Source organism: Oratosquilla oratoria, chromosome 1 (genome assembly GCF_046742065.1).
Source record: "Oratosquilla oratoria isolate Oo_2021 chromosome 1, ASM4674206v1, whole genome shotgun sequence".
In the NCBI taxonomy this organism is placed as follows: Eukaryota; Metazoa; Arthropoda; class Malacostraca; order Stomatopoda; family Squillidae; genus Oratosquilla; species Oratosquilla oratoria.
Genome location: NC_134777.1, coordinates 16,514,928 through 16,530,449, shown reverse-complemented (window position 1 = coordinate 16,530,449; position 15,522 = coordinate 16,514,928). Strand labels below are relative to the sequence as shown.

Sequence of the window (15,522 nt, the reverse complement as noted above, 5' to 3'; positions counted from 1 at the left end):
TCTCCTACTCATCCGTCTCCTCTTCTTCCTCTTTGTATTCGTACTTTTGTTCTTTGTCATCGTTGTTTTCCTCCTCTTCCTCCTTCTCTTCCTTCTCATCATTCCTCTTCCTTCCTCGTCTTCCATACTCCTCCTTCCTCTTTCCTTTTATCTCTTCCTTCATCTTTCCCTTCTGGGTAAAAGTAAGGTGATGAGATGTACAAGGGGTGAAAGTGGCAGTAGACTGGAAGTGAGCATTAAGGGAGAGCGACTGGAGGAAGTGGATAGTTTTAGATACTTGGGTGCAAATGTGGTAGGAAAAGGTGGTATGAAGGTGGAGGTAGAATGTAGATTGAGAGAAGCCAGTAAATGCTTTAGTGGATTAAAGAGTGCAATGAGGAATAGACATTTGGGAATGGATGCTAAGAGGAGACTGTATGAAGGAGTGATCGTGCCAACAGCACTGTATGGGCAGAAACATAGAAAATAAGAGAGAAGGAGTTTGAATGTGTTTGAGATGAGGTGTCTGAGAAGTATGATGGGGATTACTAGGCTAGATAGGGTGAAAAATGAGGAGGTGAGGAGGAGAACAGGGGTAGAAAGGGAACTGGGAGATAGTTTTGATGAAAGAGTATTAGGATGGTTTGGACACATGGAAAGAATGAGTGAAGAAAGACTAGTAAAAGAGATATGGAAGGCAGATGTGGCAGGAGTGAACATGAGGGGACGTCCTAGGATGAGGTGGATGGATGGGGTGAAGGAGTCCTTGGGGAAGAGGGGAATGTCTAATGAGGAAGGACGGGAGAGGACAGAAGACAGGGGTGAATGGAGAATGGTTGTACATGGATGATGATGTGATGCATGAGGTGGAATGGACCGGGGGATGAGGGGTGAGGTAGTATGTGTGAGCAAAATTTGACGTAGCCCGAAGGGATTTCTCCCCGTCTTCTCCTTTTATGCATGGGGGGACGGAGAGGAGGGTCGCCGATTTAATGAAGCGTCCTTGCTGTGGATGTGCTGTGTCTTGCGACACTGCTTCTGACGCAGGGCAGTGGACAAGGTGCAGGGATGACCCGTCATCCAGGAGGTGCTAGGATAAGAGGGAGGGTGGAGGGGTGTGTAGTGTATTCAGGGATGGAATGGGTGGGAATGATTTTATGCCTTTTCCTTTTTGGCTACTTCCCTTGTAAGGGGGGAAAAGCCTTGGTATATGTATGTATGTATTATTATTATTATTATTATTATTATTATTATTATTATTATTATTATTATTATTATTATTATTATTATTATTATTATTATTATTATTATTATTATTATTATTATTATTATTATTATTATTATTATTATTATTATTATTATTATTATTATTATTATTATTATTATTATTATTATTATTATTATTATTTTATCTTTTTATTTCTTATTCAGCTGATGGGCAATTTTTTGGTCAAAAAGTAGTTTAACGTTTTTTGGTCTGTGTATTTTGGTGCATTTATATATTATATATATATATATATATATATATATATATATATATATATATATATATATATATATATATATATATATATATAGAAGGCACCGGCTTCGCCGCCACGGATGGGACACTCTCGATGTACTCATCGACATCACTTTTTGAAATATTTCTTATGATCTCCTTTTTTAGTTCTTGTTTTATTTCTTTCTTTCTCTTTCTTTAATTCTTCTTTTTCTTGGAAAGTCCTTTCCCAAACCTTAAGGGGGACCGACGCATCTGATTCTGATTCCTCGACGGCATAGTCGTAATCAGGCAGGATCATTGCCGTTGCGGCTTCTTCACTAATATTGCAAGCTGAAGCAGGAATCTCAACGGATCCCAGTTCAGGTTCCTTACAAATTGGGACATTTTTGCCGGATTTCGGAAGGTGGTCATAAAAACTCTTTCTTGTACTCCCTGCCCTTCGCTCGCGGCCAATTAATCGTCTCCGTTGCCGTGACGTCAATGTTCTCGTCCAATCAGTCGTCTCCGTTGCCGTGACTTCACCACTCTCGGCCAATCAGTTGTCTATGTTGCCGTGACGTCACCACTCTCTCAGCCAATCAGATTCCTTACACAATGGAACATTTTTGCCGAATTTCGAAAGGTGGTCATAAAAATCATAAAAACGCCAGGAAATTTTCAAAACTGGAATTTTTTTATTTTTTTATATACATAGATTTATTAATTAATTTATTTATCTGTTTATTATTTTTTAAAACGAATCCTATTGCCAGAACTTTTTATTCAGCTGAGGGAAACCCTCGAAGATAACATTTGTTACCATTACCATTTCTAATGCCGTTACCATTCTAATACCATTACCGTTTTCACTTCCGATAACATAAGAATCATTATCTGCGAATACGAATAACGTTTTTGATTTATGCTTTCGATTTACGATTTCGATTCACGATTCCGCATTTACGAATTTCTCTTATTTTACGAATAGCAACGGTTACTATTAAGGGCCATTTTTTATCTAATTACTTTTGGGTATTTCTTGGCTGCCATTTGCGATCTCTGAGTTCCTGAATATCTACTAGGAGATACCTCAGACGACTGCAGGTTTCCTTCTTGTCAACGATCTCTTTAATTAAAGAATAGATCTTCTAGACCTGTTGGGTTCCGATGGGTGATTTCCGAGCTACCTCGTCCATCTTGTGACCCACTGCCTGTAGAATGGCACAGACTGCCTCCAAAGAGGTCTCGTCTCTTCTCGTGAGGAGGAACTGAGTGCACTAGGCGACTCTTCTCACTGGAATAAGGTCTTCGAGACAGAGGCTTGCGATGAAAACACACAAGGCAACGTACCTCTTTCTGGAAGAAATTTTGTGGAGCTCTGCTTCTGCCCGTTCTTCGCGGGACAGGTTTCCGCTCTCAGAGGAGGCTTTTGTGTCTTCCCGTGGTTGAAATAAGCTTTGGCACTAGCTAACCAGACGGGTTTTAAAGACCTCCGTTGTTTCTTTGCCCATTTTGTCACTCAACATTTTTGATAGCTGCGCGTAGGCTCGCGAGTAGAACTGCTATCTGGTCGAAAACTCGACGATTAAATCGGCTGCCATTTGCACCGTGCCCGGGTGTTCAGTGAGGAAGTTCGATATTTGCTTGGATAACTTCTCAAAGTTCTTGGGCGACAACTTATTCATGAGGGATTTGAACGTCCCCATATCTAAGGCCTATTTGTCCATGTGGACGGGCCTGTCTTCGGTCGAGGTGGGTGCTTTCTACTCCATTCTTTTGTGCCAATTAACTGGAGTTGGTATAAGTCGGTGGGCAGTCACCGTGGGATGGCAGACCTTATCCCTTTGCTGTTGAGGTTGAGGGACACTTAGATGTTTAGTCCTCTCGAGGCCCATTTCTTTGATATTAGATGGCGCCGCCTAACATTGCCTGTTATGCCAGTTGGCAGGAATTGGTATAACCCGGGGCCCTGTCACCGGGGTTTGTCGCAGCTATTCCTTTTGCTGTTGAGGATTATAGACACTCGAAGGCTTGGCAGTCTCGAATTGCCTTTTGTCTCTCTGAATCCTCTGGGCTTTGAAGGCGTTTGGCACTGGTTTGCCATCTTGAGCCATATGCCTTCTGTGGGCGTGTCTTTTCCTTTCTGGTAGTAAAGTTTTGGGCGCGGTAGTTGCCTCTTTCTTATTTCTCCTTTTCTTCTTTTCTACTTGAATCCATTCTCCTTCTTTATTGCCATTCATACTTTCTTCATCATTTATTGATTCTTCCTCTTCTACATTGGCCTTAATTTTTTCCTCATATTTGATTTTCTCACAAACCAATTTATCGTCCTTTGCTTCCTCGTTCATAATCTTCACTTTTTTATTATCTTTTCTATTGATGCTTTCATTGCTTTTTCTGTTTTTCATTTCCTGTTCAGTTTCCTATTTGATCACATTCTTTTCCATTGCGTCTCTTTGATTGATCCTTTCTGTATCCTTTTCAGCCTTTTTAGCTTGTTTTCCATTTGTTGTAATAGCTTCTACTTTTTCCTTGCTTTCTATATCATTATTTCCATTCATTTTCGTAAATTTGTCTTCAAATTCAATTTTCTGTCTTTTTGTACTATCATACATTGCTCTCAGTTCACTTATAACTTTCTTAGCCTTTTCAATATCAAATTGATTATCTTTCTTATTTTCCTTTTCAGATTTTTGACCTTGTTCTCCATTTGTTCTAATATCCTCTACTTTTTCGTTAGATTCTATATCATTTGTTCCATTAATTTTCTTTATTTTGCCTTCACATTCGATTTCCTGTTCTTCTGTACCATCATACATCGCTTTTATTTCATCTTTAACTTCCTTATCCATTTCAATATAAAATTCATTATCTTTCTTAACAAATATCATTTCCTTTTCAGCACCTTTACCCAGGGTACCCGGCACTGATCCTGTCTCTGGACTCAGTGTTGTCAGCTGCCCTTGCCTACCTATGAGGATGTCTGCCAGTTCCTCGGGCAGAGTAGTCTTCATGGTGGTCCATGATTCTAATTTGTACCTAAGGACATGGACATAAACACTTCCATGTTGGTCCTTGAGGAACTGGACCTTTTCTATAAATTCTTCTACGAACTCCTGAGAGTTTGTAGAAGATCCGTGGCCAGAGCCTACGGGAGCCTTGAACAAAGGAATGGTGCCGCCGAACATCAAGAGACACCCAACACCTAAACGTCGGGTTGCCCCTAACTGAGCATAACTTCACCAAGCGGAGAACGGAGATGAACTCCACACAGACTCTCGGAAGACCTGGGAAAGACGTCACATTCATGACATATATTTATTTTGTGACTATCATGTATTTCTTGGGTGTATATTTGTATTTTCTCTTATAAGCGAAAATTTTCGCGTTATATGCATGTGTTTTTTATGCTCTAGTGTATATTTTCAAAGTAGTTTTACATAGTCTGGAAGTGGCCGAGCGTAAGGAAGAACGACATGACGTCACGAGCTTCTGCATTTCATAAAAATGTGTGACGTCACATCCATGATATATATTTATTATGTGACTATCATGTATTTTATGGGTGCACATTTGCATTCTCTGTTATAAGTGAAATTTTTCGCGTTATATGCATGTGTTTTTTATGCTCTAGTGTATATTCTCAAAGTAATATGTACATTTCAGAAATATGCGTGGTCCACCATTGATTGACGACGACTTCTCAGCTAGACTCAAGAAAGGCAAATTACTCAGCAACTGGTCTCTCCCGAAGTATAAGCTATTGATTTCATAATCGTCGCACCACCTCTTATAACTAATGAAGTCGCTGCCTAAATCTTACAAGACTCAGTAATTTATATATTCAAGCCTCAAATATGTTTTTCAAGAGCCAGCGAAGAAAAAAGAAAGAAAAAAAAAAATCGGCCGCTGCTTTAGAGAAAACGACATATTTGTTTCAAATCTACTCAACCTGAAGTGAAAATAGGCATTCGCAAGATATCTATACAAGATCCTTCGTCTATTGAATAACGGTAAGAGCTCCAAGTTATCTTTAATTATATAGAAACTTATTTTCTGTGATTTATAAGACTCTTAACCTCTTTCGTCCGATGATAACATGTAAGATTTGGTTAACACTAAAAATACCCAAACGCTCTAACCATGAGAATAATAATAATAATGATAATAATAGTAATGATATTATTGTTATTATTGATAATAATAATGATAATATTATTGATAATAATAATAATAATAATAATAATGATATTAATAATAATAATGATAATAATAATAATGATATTGATAATGATAATGATAATAATAATAATAATGATAGTAATAACAATAATAACGATAATACATACATATACCAAAGGCTCTTTCCCCTTCACACGGGAGGTAGCCAAAAAGAAAAAGGCAAAGAAATCACTCCCACCCATTTCACCTCCCATATATTCCATTCCCCTCCACCCTCCTCCCTCCCCCCTATTTTGGTACCTCCTGGATGACGGGTCATCCCTACATCCTGTCCACTGCCCTGGGCAAGAAGCAGTGTCGCAAGACGCAGCACATCCATAGCAAGGCCGCTTCATAAATTCGGCAACCCCCTTCTCTCCGTCTCCTCATGCAGAAAACTAGAAGACGGAGAGATCCCTTCTGACTGCGTCATTTTTTTTTTCATACATACTTCCCCACCCCCATACCCCACCCACTCCCCCTCATGCATCACAGCCTCATCTATACACAACCCTTCTCCATTCACCCCTATCTTCTGTCCTCTCCCGTCCTTCCTCTACAGACATTCCTCTCTTTTGTAAAACCCCTTTCACCCCATCTATCCATCTCATCCTAGGACCCCCCCTCATATTCACTCCTTCCACCTCCGCCTTCCACACTTTTTTTACTAATCTTTCTTCACTCATTTTTTCCATGTGTCCAAACCATCCTAATACTCTTTCATCAACCCTATCTCCCAGCTCCCTTTCCATCCCTGTTCTCCTCCTCACCTCCTCATTTCTCACTCTATCTAGCCTAGTAACCCCTATCATACTTCTCAGACACCTCATCTCAAACACATTCAAACTCCTTCTCTCTTCCTCTCTCATGTTCCATGTTTCTGCCCCGTACATTGCTGTTGGCACAATCACTCCTTCATATAACTTCCTCTTAGCATCCATTCCCAGATGTTTATTTCTCATTACACTTTTCAATCCACCAAGGCATTTACTCGCTTCTCTCAATCTACATTCTACCTCCACCCCCACTCCTCCCTTTCCTATCACATTCGCACCCAAGTATCTAAAACGATCCACTTCCTCCAGTTTCTCACCCTTAATGCTCACTTCCAGCCTACTGTCACTCTCTCCCCTTGTACATCTTATCACCTTACTTTTACCCACATTTATCTTCAGCTTCCTTCTTTCACACACCTTCTCAAACTCTGTCACTAACTTCCTCAATCCCTCCTCTGATCCTGCTACAAGCGCAGTCTCGTCAGCAAACATCAACTGGCTCACCTCCCACTTTTCTCCATTTTCTTTAATAATTTCCAACCCCTGACCCTCTACCCTTGTATTCACTTCTCGCACCACCCCATCCATGTAAAGATTGAACAGCCAGGGCGACATAACACATCCCTGACGAAGTCCCACCTTTACCTCAAACCATTCACTCTCTCCATTTCTAATCATAACGCAAGCTCTACTACTCTCATAAAAACTCATAACTGCTCTTAACAGCTTTCCTCCTATCCCATATATCTGCAGTACCTCCCACAGTGCCTTCCTGTCTACCCTGTCGTAAGCCTTTTCCAGATCCATAAATCCCAAAAACATCCTTCCCTTTTCCTATAGCTTTGTCACATATCTGCCTTACCACAAAAATATGATCTACACATCCCCTACCTTTCCTAAAACCACACTGTTTTTCACCAATTACTCCCTCTCTTCCTCTCCTAATCCTCTCAATCAAGACCCTCCCATAAACTTTCCCAAGTACACTCAACAAGCTGATCCCTCTGTAACTACTACACTCACACTTGTCCCCCTTTCCTTTGTAAAGCAAAACTATACAGGCACTCCTCCAGTCCTCCGGCACTCTACCCTCTCTTAAACAAACATCAAACAACCTCACCAGCCAGTCCACCATAACTGTACCTCCTTTCTTCAGACATTCTGCATAGCATCCATGCAACCCAAGTGCCTTACCTGCTCTCATCATCTTAATAGCTGCTTTCACTTCATCCTTCCTTATTTCTCCTCCATTTTCCTCACTCATCACGGTCATTTTCTTAGCGCTTCCCACTGCAACTACCTTTCCCTCCCTATGCTCCTTCACATTTAGCAACTCCCTAAAATACTCTGCCCACCTTCCTCTCAGTGCCTTCTCATCCATTATCATCTCTCCATCTGCATCTTTTACCTTTTCTTCTCTACCTGATTCGCCTCCTTTTTCTCTTTTAATTTCTCTCCAAAACATCTTTTTATTACTTTCAAAGTTTTCTGTCATACTCTTACCCCATTTCACATCTGATCTCCTCTTTGCTTCCTTTATTTTATGCTTAACTTCCTTTCTCTTTACTTTGTATCTCTCATGCGATTCCCTTGTCCTAATTTGTAGCCACTCTATGAATGCCTGCTTCTTTTCTTCTATACATTTCTTTGCTTCCTCATCCCACCACTCACTACCTTTCCTTCTATTTCCTCCCGCCCTCCTTGTTCCAGACACCATTTTTGCACACCTTATTACTCCCTCCTTGAACCATACCCATTCCTCCTCCACTCCTAATTCTACCCTATCCTTTACTCCCTCCCACTCCTATTTCAGCTTCTTATACTCACTCTCCTTTTTTTCCTCATTTAAGCAGTTCACTCCAAGTACCTCCCTACCTTCTGCCCTTTTCCTCTTTCTCCACCTATTCTCCACTCTCATTTTACCTTCAATGATCTGATATTCCCCCACTCTCTCCCCTTAGAACATGTACATCCTTAACTCTTCCTACCATACTTCTAGGGCCGTATACACAAAACTTTTTGTTAGCCTTAACAATCTCTGCTAGCTAACAGAAAATCACTAAAAGTAATGCACCAATGCTTAACAAGCAAATGTTAGCTAGTAGACAGTTGTTTGTCAAGTCCCGCTAAACAATGCTGAAGTTAGCAGCTTATGAACATGTAAATGGACGTATTATTAAAAATTGCACACATAAAACAGTGTTATTAATGCAGTTGTTCAAAATTTATTAATAGGGTATCATGATAGCACATAGATATCGTATGTATGTTTTTTTTTAGGAGTACTTATTAACCATGTGGATGAAGTTGAAACTGGGAAAGGATTTGTGGGTCTTTGGAAGTGCATATGGGCCTGGCAGTGAGAAGAGTGTATACTGTAGAAGAAAGGGAGCCCTTTTGGATAGATTTAAATGAGTGCATAGAGGATTTAGGGAGAAATGTCAATGTAATAGTACTGGGAGACCTTAATGCTAGGGTAGGAAATGGTTCAATTGATGGAGTGGTTGGGAAATGTGGAGTTCCAGGAAAGAATCGTAGTGGAGAGTTGATGGTGGAAATGTGTCTAGAAAGAGAGTTGATGATAGCAAATATAGTGTTTCGGAAGAAAGTCAAGCATAAGTACACATGGGAGAGGGTGGTGGATGGAAGGGTGGTAGATAGAGCGTTAATGGATTATGTAGTGGTAAATAGGACTATGATAGGAAGAGTTAAGGATGTACATGTGCTAAGGGGAGACGGTGGGGGAATATCAGATCAATTTTTGGTGGAAGGTAAGTTGAGAATGGAGGATAGATGGAGAAAGAGGAAAGGGACAAAAGGTAGGAGGTGCTTACAGTGAACTCTTTAAATGAAAAGGAAAAGGAGAAAGAGTACAAGAAGAAGCTGAAGGAGGAGTGGGAGGGAGTGAAAGATAGAGTAGAGCTAGGTATGGAGGAGGAATGGGGATGGTTCAAGGACGGAGTCACAAAGTGTGCAAGAATGGTGTGTGGAACAAGAAGGACAGGAGGAAATAGAAGGAAGAGTAGTGAATGGTGGGATGAGGAAACAAAGAAGGTTGTAGAAGAGAAGAAGCGAACTTTCACAGATTGGTTACAAAATAGGACGAGGGAGTCATATGAGAGGCACAAAGAAAAGAAAAGAGAAGTAAAGCAAAAGGTAAAGGAGGCAAAGAGGAGAGCAGATGTGAAATGGGGTAAGAGTATGACAGAAAATTTTGAAAGCAATAAAAAGATGTTTTGGAAAGAAATTAAGAGAGGAAGAGGAGGCGAATCAAGTAGAGAAGAAAAGGTAAAAGGTGCAGATGGAGATATGATAATGGAAGAGAAGGGAGTAAGGGGAAGGTGGGCAGAATATTTTAGGGAGTTGCTAAATGTGAAGGAGGATAGGGAGGGAAAGATAGATACAGTGGGAAATGCTAAGAAAACGAGAGTGATGAGTGAGGAAAATGGAGGAGAAATAAGGAAGGATGAAGTGAAAGCAGTTGTTAAGATGATGATGAAAGCGGATTGGATGGCGAGGTTATTTAATGTTTGCTGGAGAGAGGGTAGAGTGCCGGAGGACTGGAGGAGTGCTTGTATAGTTCCACTTTACAAGGGAAAGGGGGACAAGTGTGAATGTAGTAGTTTCAGAGGGATTAGCTTGTTAAGTGTAGTTGGGAAGGCTTATGGGAGGATCTTGATTGAGAGGATTAGGAGAGGAACAGAGGGAGTAATTGGTGAGAAACAGTGTGGATTTGGGACGGGTAGAGGTTGTGTAGGTCAGATTTTTGTGGTAAGACAGATATGTGAGAAAGCTATACGAAAGGGGAAGGATGTTTTTTGGGCTTTTATGGATCTGGAAAAAGCTTAAGATAGGGTAGACAGAAAGGCACTGTGGGAGGTTATGCAGATATATGGGATAGGAGGAAAGCTTCTAGGAGCTGTCAAGAGTTTTTATGAGTGTAGTAGAGCTTGTGTCAGTATTAGAAATGGAGAGAGTGAGTAGTTTGAGGTAAAGGTGAAACTTCGTCAAGGATGCGTTATGCCGCCCTGGCTGTTCAACTTATACATGGATGGGGTAGTGCGAGAGGTGAATGTAAGGGTAGTGGGTCAGGGATTGGAGAAGGTTAAAGAAAATGGAGAAAAGTGGGAGGTGAGCAAGCTGTTGTTTGCTGACGACACTGCGCTTGTAGCAGGATCGGAGGAGGGACTGAGGAAGTTGGTGACAGAGTTTGGGAGAGTATGTGATAGAAGAAAGCTAAAGATAAATGTGGGTAAAAGTAAGGTGATGAGATGTACAAGGTGTGAAAGTGGCAGTAGACTGGAAGTGAGCATTAAGGGAGAGCGACTGGAGGAAGTGGATAGTTTTAGATACTTGGGTGCAAATGTGGCAGGAAAAGGTGGAGTGAAGGTGGAGGTAGAATGTAGATTGAGAGAAGCGAGTAAATGCCTTGGTGGATTGAAGAGTGTAATGAGGAATAGACATTTGGGAATGGATGCTAAGAGGAGACTGTATGAACGAGTGATTGTGCCAACAGCACTGTATGGGGCAGAAACATGGAACATAAGAGAGGAAGAGAGAAGGAGTTTGAATGTGTTTGAGATGAGGTGTCTGAGAAGTATGATTGGGGCTACTAGGCTAGATAGAGTGAGAAATGAGGAGGTGAGGAGGAGAACGGGGGTGGAAAGGGAGTTGGGAGATAGGGTTGATGAAAGAGTATTAGGATGGTTTGGACACATGGAAAGAATGAGTGAAGAAAAACTATTAAAAGAGGTATGGAAGGCAGATGTGGAGGGAGTGAACATGAGGGGACACCCTAGGATGAGGTGAATGGATGGGGTGAAGGGGGCTTTGGGGAAGAGGGGAATGTCTGTAGAGGAAGGACGGGAGAGGACAGAAGAGTGGGGTGAATGTAGAATGGTTGTATATGGATGATGTTGTGATGCATGAGGTGGAATGGGCGGGGGGATGAGGGGTGAGGTAGTATGTGTGAGCAAAATTTGACGCAGCCCGAAGGGATTTCTCCCCGTCTTCTCCTTTTATGCATGGGGAGACGGAGAAGGGGGGGTCGCCGATTTAATGAAGCGGCCTTGCTGTGGATGTGCTGACACTGCTTCTGACCCAGGGCAGTGGACAAGGTGCAGGGATGACCCGTCATCCAGGAGGTGCTAAGATAAGAGGGAGGGTGAAGGGGTGTTTAGTGTATTCAGGGATGGAATGGGGAAAAGCCTTGGTATATGTATGTATGTATTTATTAACCAACGACAGATATTTTTGGATGAAGGTGCATTGTACAGGCAGCCGCGCCACATTCAAATCTTCCGACAGAAGACTCAACAATTACATCAGAGGATATAGACATGGCAGAAGAATCACAGAAAAAGAAAAGGAAGCCAAACTGGTCACAAGAGGAAACACTCCTCTTGGTCAACGTGATTATGGAGAAAAAATAATTATAAATGGGCGATTCAAACCAAGTTTAAGCCACAAGGACAAGAGGGAGGCATGGCAAAGCATAACTGATGCCATTAATGGAACAAATCCACTGACTAAGCGGACTATGGAAGATGTCGAAACCAAATGGTTTTCTCTCCTCTCAAAATCGAGAAGAAAATTTCGGCAATAAAGGCTGAATATAACCAATCAGGTAAGATTAACTTACTACTGTATATTCTTCCGTTTTAAGAAGTTAACATAAGTGAAATAGCTTTCACGTTATTCCTATTGCTTATTCACCTCAATCAACTTGTCATAATTACTTTCATAAAGGTAGAAATTTAGCATTTGAGTGTTCTTTCTCACAGTATTAATAACATGTATATCATTTAACAAAGATGTTGTGTTGCAAGTACTGTAGCACTCAAATTCAGTGCAAACTTAGTCATACATAAAAATTACAGTAAACTCGCGCTTATCCGAACGCGTTTAACCGAATAATCGCATTAACCGAACATTTTCTCAATACGGAAGGCATCGCTTTAACCGAACGTATTTGGATCTCAACCGAACATTCAAACATCCCGCCGCCTCTTCCGGCACCCCCGCGCCACCCGCAAGCTTCACCAAGTGCTCACACGGTGGCAGCACACTCCATGTTTACACCTGATCGGCTGTTTGGCGGTACATACATTCGTGAGTCCTCTCGGTGACGATACAGTATCACAAGCTCTCCTTAAACATTTTCTCTTTATACTCTATAGAATATGTTTATGAACTATTATAAGCATTTCCATGTGTATGTTAAGTTTACAGGTACGAATATTGCAGCAGACATTACCGAATAAAACTCTACGGGAATGAAACATACAAAATAGGATTAACCGAACATTTCGGTTAATCGGACATTTCTAATCCCCCTTGGAGTTCGGATAAGTGGAAGTTTACTGTATATTTTACTGTAATGTGTAGTGATATTGTATATTTACAGCTTTACAGTACTGTGCTAAAATATGATTTAATATTCTTGAAGGTGCTGGTGGCCCCAAAGCTCCTCCACTTGATGCAGTAGACATGAAAGTTGAAGAATTATTAGGGGAGAAGAATGCAACTGTGATAGGTGTCGTTCAGAATGATCTCGGCTTTCATACGTTGAGGTAAGATTCTTGTATTTTTTTTTCTTTTGTTCTGTGTACTGTATTGGACTTTCTATTGTATAGTGTACCACAATTTTGGCTTAACATTTGCATTGATATAATTTTATCAGATAGTTCATCCTTCAGCAAGGCATTTTTACATACTGTACTGTAGTTGATATGCATACTTCTCCTTGTGAGATTAAATTAGTTGCATGTTTTTAATTGTGGTAAATTTATGCGATGGTTTTAGGAAGCTGCAGACCCAGGAACGGCAGGAAGACACCGAAGAGTTGGGAGAAGAACCACCCCAGCAACAGGTAGAGGATGATAGTGAACTCCCTCAGCTTCATTGGCAAAGTGTCCAAGTCCAGCCCCAACCACGACAATCTTGGCACAAGGCCCAGCACTTTGAACTCTTGGAGGATGGGTCCTTTATAGAATGCAACATAATTGAACCTGAAACCTCTAAGGCCCAACCAAGTACATCAACACCAAAACTAAAAAAGTGTTCAAGTGTCAGTGCTGAGTATGAACAATACAAAGCTGAAAAACGGAAATTGAAACTTGAAAAGGAAAAGTTAGAAATTGAAAAAAGGAAAGTAAATTTGGTAGCATTGAAGGGAAATATTGAACTTAAACAGAAGTTAATAATGGCTGAAATTGAATATTACCAGTCTTTGACAGCAAAATATGAAAAATTAATAAGTGAATTGTATTGGTTTCATTATTGGTACAGTATAAATTTATGCTGAAGAAATAAAAATATATTATTTCATTTATTAAGATTATACAGTATATTGGAGTACTGTAGCTTGCCTGTGCTGTACATGAAGTACAAATTAATTATTTATTTATTAACAAGATTGGATCTCATGAAGATTGTCCACCCCAACCGCCCTCGTAATCCCCACTGATCGCGGCATCCAACACCAAAGTTTAGGTTAGTTTGGGTTAGGGAATGGTCGGGTCAGCTGAAAATTGTCCACCCCAGTCTCGCTCTCATGAATATTGTCCACCCTAAAGCGCTTGGGGTGGACAATCTTCAAGGAAAAAATACAAATTATATTATTTTATAAACTGTATTTGTTTCAATTCATTTTATCTTTCACTTTTGACTATAAGTGGAATGAAAACTTGGTAGTAGAGAGAGAGCACTGCAACAGCAATCACACCTTCATGATACCTCACTCAGCCACTGGTCTACTGCAATATAGAATAATGTACAAAAATTTAGTACAATTTAGAAAACAAGACTGGCACAAATCACAAATATTTATGCACAGTACTGCATCTCTGAGCAAGGGTAATTAAGTACAGTACTGTACTGTACTGTACTTAAACATTTATTAATTTAGTGAACATATATTGTAATGTATACAGTATACTGTATTGTACAGTATACAGTACAGTACATTCAGAAAAATTGATAAGGATAAGTAGCACATACCTGAAATGAAGATTGGCAATGTAATCTCGAAATGGATGTCCGTTACGGCCAGCCGGTCTACCAGGATTAGGAGGTATATTTGCTTCACCTGGCTCTTCTTCATCTGCACCTACGTCCCCTTCAGCTGCATCGTCGAACAGTTCATTTTCCTCGTTGATAGGCAGTGGAATCTTAAACTGCTTGCACATGTTATGGAGCAGAGCACAGACATAGACGATTTTGCATGTCTTCTCTGGAGACAATCGTACTTCACCATGAAGTACATGGAACCTTCGCTTGAGCTGCCCAATCCCCCTCTCTACTACACAACGCGTCCTCTTGTGTGCTCTGCAATAATTGTTAACCACCATAAGGTGAGGTATTGCAATATGTACAGTAGCATCTATAAGCTGCATTGTGTTGAAGAGGAAATCTGTGCTGAAGAGGAATTCTATACTGTGTTGGTATTTTGGTTGTTATCACATTAAGTAATTACTACTACCTAGACTGGAGAGGATAATACCCCCTTTGAAATAAACTGTACTATATAGCATAAGACACATGATTTTAACTTGCGTGTTATAGTTTGTCTGAACGCCAGCCAGGGGGTTTAGATATGGCGTCAGCAACCACTCCTTGCAAGGATAGCCACTGTCTCCTAGAAGGTAGCATCCAGCTGGGACATAATTTTGTTCAAAAAGTGCCTTCAAGCCAGACTCGTCCAATATCCTGGCATCATGTACTGAGCCAGGCCACCTTGCCAAAACATCAAGTATCCTGTACTTGGCATCGAATACGACTTGCACGTTGATGCTGTGGTATCGTTTTCTATTTACATATAAATGTTCATCAGCACTGGGAGCCACAATTCTAATGTGTGTGCCATCTATGGTACCCACAACACAGGGAAACCTATAGTCTTCCATGAACTCTGCTTGTTTCACTTGCACTTCTTGGCGAGTCAATGGGAATTTTACAAATTGAGTTACAATATCTGGTTCTGACAGTGCATCAATTGTCTGAGTAATGACACGGCTGATTGTTGCTTGCGAGGTCCCAAAGTCGTCACTGCTGCACTGCTGC

At 40.7% G+C, this 15,522-nt stretch overlaps 1 pseudogene; it reads left to right on the top strand.

Moving 5' to 3' along the window:
* Positions 1-11,798: 11,798 nt before the first annotated feature.
* Positions 11,799-13,835, top strand: LOC143030219 (uncharacterized; annotated as a pseudogene).
* The last annotated feature ends 1,687 nt before the right edge of the window (positions 13,836-15,522 follow it).